This window comes from Corvus kubaryi, unplaced genomic scaffold, assembly GCF_017639235.1.
Source record: "Corvus kubaryi isolate FWS band 111438036 unplaced genomic scaffold, C.kubaryi_AGA036_p1.0 124, whole genome shotgun sequence".
In the NCBI taxonomy this organism is placed as follows: domain Eukaryota; kingdom Metazoa; phylum Chordata; class Aves; order Passeriformes; family Corvidae; genus Corvus; species Corvus kubaryi.
This window is the reverse complement of record NW_024580659.1, coordinates 4185628-4192344: the sequence shown is the minus strand read 5'-3', so window position 1 is coordinate 4192344 and position 6717 is coordinate 4185628. Positions and strand designations below refer to the sequence as shown.

The window sequence follows — 6717 nt, the reverse complement described above, 5'->3', positions numbered from 1 at the left end:
TCAACACAACACAGTGAGGGAGCAGCAGAGCAGAGGATAGATCCAGCACACATGGGAATAGGTGGAAAGCCTTCTTTTGGCCTCAGTGGGCTTTGGATTCAATCCCAGGAGAAAAAAAAATGAACTTCTTTATTTTCTGTGGCCAAGTTAAACCATTAAAATTATTTAAACGTTGCTTTTTCCTCCCCTCATCTTACTTCCCTTTGCTTTTATTGTAGCTTTAAACAATTTTTTTTTTTTTAAATAAGAAACTTTCAATAGGAGTCCATGAGGATATTCATGGACAGCAGTTTGCATATTTTAGCAAGTAATCTCCAGTTTAATCTCTAGTCTCTATAAGATACATATGTAGTAAATATGCATACTAAATATTTTTAAAAGAAGTTGTTAAAGTGTGTGCACAGTTCTTAAACCTCAGACCTTAAATATCTCAATGATTTACATTTAAAAAAAATACCCAAAGGCATCAGACCACATTATGGACTAATAGCCTGCCAAATTTCATTTTTTTGAAAATGTTTGAGTTACAATATATGAGTGTAAAAAGGCAACTGAAACAACAAAATTTGGTCGAGAAAATATTGACCCCAGGCTGAGACCTTGTATGCCAAAAATGTTGACAAAACTTTATACCAACCCTAGCAGGCATGTCATGTTTAATACTGGCAGTATACAGAAAAAGTTTGGCAATTTAGTGCTTGTATTAATTTGAAAAACTTTTATGCAGTGGGTATAAGCTTTTACATTACCATTCCTAATTTGTACCAGCCTTCCTTTTCTTTCCCAAAGAATAAATGAACTACAGTAGTGGGGATAGAGGGGCTTGCAGAGAAATCCCCCAAACATATAAACCAATGAAGCCATTTGCTATACCCCACCCAAACCCACATACCTGGCTTGGAGTGATCACCCCTTCCATCTGATGGATAATTCCGTTTTCATGCCATTTACATTTCTGGATTATTTTTTCACATAAATTTTTCATAGGAAAGCAAATAGTTGAAATGAAAATAAATCTGTGTAAAGGAATAAATGTAGAAAATCTTTATTTATATTGAAACCTCTTCAAATAAATATTCCGTTAACAAACTTGTGTAAAGAATGATAATGTTTCATACTCTACCAAGTGATGAAATACAATGCCAGAAAACAAGTGCAGAAATTTGATGAGTGATTATTAGACTCCTTAAGCAAATAAATGTGCACTAGTTAATGATAGCTCCTTGTGATGGGAATTTCAGTGCATCAGTGCTCTGTGAGAAAAGAAATGAATGGCAGGAGTCAACCAACTCTCCAACCCAACGCTTTGCATTTCAGAGGTCTACTCTGTACCACCAGGTTACTGTGAGAAATGTGGTGGTTTGAGCTCTGACACAGTTATATATCAGTGATTAAACTGCACTGATCAAGCTGTAAGTGCAGCGTGGAACAAGGGATGAACAATGCCCCCCAAGGCTGTGCTGTGGTCACACCTCAGGTACTCAGTAGGGAGGGACTGTGAGGGAGCTGTGTCATGACCACATGCGAGCAAGTTATGCCCCAGTGATTACACGGTGACTAAAAAGGTCCCTGCTTGATTACTAAACAAACAAAACCAAACAAGCCCCACAGGATCAACATTGTGGCAGCTGACAAAGAGCTGCACAGCCCTTTTCCCAGGGTTGGCTTCAGTTGTTTCAAAACATGTATTCCCATTTCCACACCCAGGTTACATGCTAGGTAGGTACTGGAAATAATTGCAGAAAGGATAATGCAGCCTTAAATATTCCATTATAGCCAATGGCCATTCTAGGACATGTAGAACCCCACCTGGTGTGGGCTGGGCACATCTGCTGACCTTGGTCTTGCTGGTTCCAAATCAAAGCTAATTGACAGGAGCATCTTCCAAGATTATGGAAACCCAGCCTGCAGTCCATCCTGACTCAAATCATGAAGGAAACTCATTAACATTGTCTGCCAGGACTGTTCATCTGAAAATGTTTGGGACTTGGAGCAGTGGCTGATGGCATTTGGTTAGAGGCACACAGCTCACACTGTGATGACCCTTCCTCACATCTTCTTGGATTTCCTTAGGCACTGCTGGGATCATACTGAGATGGAATTACTGGGCAGGGGTGGGTGTACATCAGGTGGCCTCCCTGCCTCTTGGTGTTTCATAGTGGATGACTTGCTCAACATTACTCATTTGAATGAGCAATTACAAACCAATAAATGACTGAAATTCACTTCTCAAAAATCTCAGTAGACATCTGTGAAGATTTTGGTAACTGTTCTTTCAAAGTGCTATTCCTGGATGCTGCCATTTTCCAGTGTTGTTAGACTTGAAAGTTTTGCATGAGGTATTTTATTTAGCATCAGGTTAGATGCGTTATATAAAAAATATGAAGTATTCAAAGTGAAAACAGAGCACCAGTTTTGACAAAGTGAAATAATTCTGTGAACATAGGTTAGATTGTTTTTCTCTGACAATTTTCTTCATTGAACATTTGGAAATGTTGGAGTTTTGTTCTAGTTTGGAACAAAGCCATATTACAAGACCTTGCATGAGATGGCTCTCCTGCATTTGACAGGGCTCTAATTTGCATATTTTTCTCCTATGAATGGGAAAAAACCCAAAAGGCAAACAATTGTTCCCCTGCTCCTCTCACTGAACCTTGTCAAAAGTGAGCTCCACTCAAGCGATAACTGCAGTAAACTTATGATTTATAACAATCATTCATATTTTCGTATTCAATAAATGAAATCTTCATGCTTCCTGCACCCTTCTCATGTCACTGCTATGTAAAATTCCAAGCTTACTCATCTTCAGTCCCAGCAGAATAACTGAAGGCAGTTATTTTTTCCTTCTTCCATCTCCTTTGTTCAACAGGAAGAGAGTACATAGAAAATACAAAAATAAAGAAAAATGCAGAAATAGTGAATCAATAGATACAGCAGGTATCACTGAGGCTACGTAAAGGTGCAAAAGGTGAAGTTTTTTGATTACTTTGGACAGGGACAGAGGAGTGTGGCAGAAATAGTGTGGTGTGAATGGTGATTTGAGTTGTCTCTCTGGAAACGTGCAACATCTTTCTCTTCCTCAGACCTGGTGGAATTCATGCCAATGCCACAAAGCTTGACTGAACAGTGAGAAAATAGTTATGCCTGGAAATGAATGGAAAAGTCAGTCACCCCCAGTCGTACACTGAAAACCTGACAGCAGACAAAGGTCAGGCTCTGGGGGACACAAGCAAGAGGTATGGACTTCAGACTTCCTGGAATTTAAATAATGTTACTGACTAATACATGTTTATCCTAGAGATCATTCTTAACTGGCCTGCTTTGAAGCCTTTTGTCCCACTTGCTGCCCTGCACTGCCACAAAAGCCAGGAGCATCTCTCAGAAGCGTGGGTGGCTTTTTGTGGTGTGTGATGCACACATGGAGAGTCTCGCTCCATGTAGTGGTTAATAGATAAATGGTAATGAGCTAACAAGCCATAGACTAAGGATAACAACCAGAATCTTGTCTCCCTTCACAGGCACTGGAGACACATAGGAGTCTTTAATAATGGTAGGAATTCCCTATATAAAAAATTTTGTGTCACCTCACCTGTAAACGTTGACGTTGCCATTTTCCTTGAGGCGGTTCAGGACCCTGAGAGGTGACTGCTTCTCTTTCGTGGTTGAGATTTGCACAAGAAGTGCTTCAAAAACTTCTGCTGCATTTGTGAGTCAATTCAGGAAATGGATATTGGATTCTGAGGAACAAAAACAGAGGAGAAACGTCATTAAAATATGCATTTCTATTTAAAATTCTAATCACTTCTAATATTTATGTATTGTGGAAAGGAAAATGTGTGGCCTTCTCCATCATGACAAAAATACTGAAATCCACCCATTACCCTTGTATCTCTTAGTGGCCATGGAAATCATAAAATGCTGCCTCTTTACTTCAATAGCAAAAAGGCATTTGCACTGGGCATGAAGTATGAACATTATTTACTTCGGGATTTGTATGTGCACAGTAACCAGTTCCATGTTTGCAACAGCTCATTTGCCTCAACATGTCTGCAATGTGAAACTCGTGAATTATGCATATCACTGGTGCCAGCAGTCTTAAAAAGTGATTAAAATTCTGAAGTTTATGTCTCTGGAAATGTGTCTGTCCCCAGAAGACCTCCAGAAGAGGCTTAAACCTAAAGAAGATTTCAGGAGATCAGATCTACTGGATTAAATGATTCTGCACCAAATTCAGTGACTGCATAAACAACACAAATCTTTTCTGAAGGCAGTGGTAATTACACAGGCTTATTCCACAGTTCAGTTTACTTCTCAGTGCTTAAGATGCTTGAAGAGGAATTCACATTTACACAAAATGTTGTCCTTTTAATTTCAATACTGTAGTTTAATGGACAATAAGAAACATCCTAATACCTATTTGGACTAACCTACTGTTTTGCATAATAACCAAAATACATTAAAAAAAAGAAATCAAGGAATTTTTATCTGTTTAGGACAGGCTTAAATGAATATAATACATGTCAGACACAATCCTCCTAACAATTTTGCTAGGACTCCCTTGTTGTCCCTTCATTCTAGATTATAAATATAAAAATAAATTAAATTTTTTGGTACATACCAACTCAGTTTGGGGCAAAGAGAGATGATGCCATTCCATAGGTCCCAGTCCATGTCATCCATACAGAAGTTACAGTGTTTTCTCTATGAGTGCTGACTTGCCTTGAAGTCAAAACCATCAGATTTTTTGGGGATCAATCCTGATTAACACATTATATTTTCAGCATTTATGAGACTTACGAAATGGAATAATTTGTTAGAAATGTGACAAAATAAATTGTCTAACTCTGCATCTGCTATATATAGCATGGGAGAGGATGGAAAATTCTATATCATCCCACTAGAAATCATACCAAACAAGTTTATCTTATGTTATCTTTTTATTATCTTATTTTCTTGATAAAGGTTGGGCCATATTTACCAAAAGAGAGGGCAGCAGAGAATGGGAGAAGGCAACTAATTCATGATCCACCCACTTTTCAGGCAGATTTACCTCTTTCTCATTCCATTACAATGGATTTGTTAATGATTTACTCTGCTTTTTTGTTCAAGTAGGAAGAGTAAGACCAAATCTATGTACATGCTTTGTAGTACATAAAACACAACTCCATGCAACCAAGTCCTCGGTGCTTTGAATCCAAGAATAGTGGAGCAGAAGGTGGCACAAGGGTCTGGGGGGCAGTGCTGATGGTTGGAGCACATCAGGCACTTGCAATCTTCTCACATGGAGTTCATGGCCAGGGGAGTTCAGAGCTGTACCAACTGCCTTGTCCTCTCAATGGCTCAGTATGATCTCTAGCTCTGGATTTCTGCTGGCTCTAAAGCTACACAATTCTTGTCCTTATTACTGGCTAAGACATTTCTCAGAAAAAAATTATATTCAATGCTCAGAAGAGATCTGTCCTGCCTGAAAACTTACTTTTTGGACAGAGTCCACAGAGGTGGTAAAAGATGCTTGAAAACTCCTCTCTGAGTTCTCAGCTGGAGATAACTGGGTTGTTTCTGGCTGATTTGAAAACAGCAAAGAGAGGACCAACCTGAAATTACACCACAGGAATAAAATTCTCCCGGGACAATTCTGCTGACAGATCTATTTTGAAATACTGCAAATTCTGGCTGTGTCCCATCACTCTCCAAAAGCTCAAAAGAGCAGATGTCCTGAAGTGGCTAAAGCAGCACGATGACTCCCCTACACCACAGGATCACCAGATGTCCTCTGCAGGCAGCCTAAAGATTGCTTCTCAGTGCTGGGTCAGAGGAAAGAGCTGGGGATCTGGCACAGCTTTAGAAATTATTTCCCTCATAAGTGTATCCTGTGGTTTTTTCTTTTCTCCAAAACCAGAGTCATTTGAAAATAAAGCCTTTAAAATATCCAGGCAGAGATGAGTGTGTGGCCTCCCTTTATTTCAACAATCCCCATGGCTGGTTGTTCTACAACACCAACAAAGTTGGTCCCTAAACTGGAAGGTTCCAGTTTTCTCTTGGCTGTCTGACCCAAATGCCATTAATTCCAGTTAAAAGTGCAATAACCTTAGAGAAAGGAAGACAATACTTCTAAGCAGCAGTGTACTGAAGAAAGAAAAGAGTGTGGGGAGCAAGTCTCAAAGGAATTCCAAACAACGTGTAAAGGAGTTGAGACAAAGAGAGCAGAAGATGCTACCCTTGTGGGCAGTGTGAGAGGGTGAAGAAACATCATTCCCAACAGATGTTACTCCAGAAACTGCAAGAACCCTTGTTGTACCTGGGCTGTTTTGTCTGGACCTTTCTGTCAGGAATGTCACTGCTGCCCAGCCCTGCCCCTGTCCAGCCTGGGCTGGTCCAAGCCTGCACACACCTCATGGGATCAGCTCAACCGTTCTCTTCCCAAGCACTGTCCTCTCACATCCAGGTTCACCACGAGTCAAACATTATGTTTAAAATGTTGGAAAAAAAGCAACTCATGCAAATAATGAAATCCATGAAACAGTGACTGATAAAAAAAGTTCAAAATTAGTTCTGATGGTTCACAATGAAGTTCCCAAAGTCCTGACTGCTGACAGAAACTATTACCTACCCATCTTCTCCCACCTTTGTTTGGAATGGATTTGACAATTAGGGGTGATAACGTTTTGTCAAACAAGCCACCTGTTAAGTATTTTACAGGCACTCTAGGGGTTCTGG

The 6717-nt window shown here is 39.7% G+C and overlaps 1 long non-coding RNA gene across 1 annotated transcript; it reads right to left on the bottom strand.

Moving 5' to 3' along the window:
- Positions 1-1021: 1021 nt before the first annotated feature.
- LOC121660972 lies at positions 1022-5419 on the bottom strand. Its single transcript, XR_006014818.1, has 3 exons — positions 4619-5419; positions 3590-3737; positions 1022-2856 (listed from the first exon to the last, which is right to left on the bottom strand). It is a non-coding gene; the product is annotated as an uncharacterized LOC121660972 (long non-coding RNA).
- Between the last annotated feature and the right edge of the window lie 1298 nt (positions 5420-6717).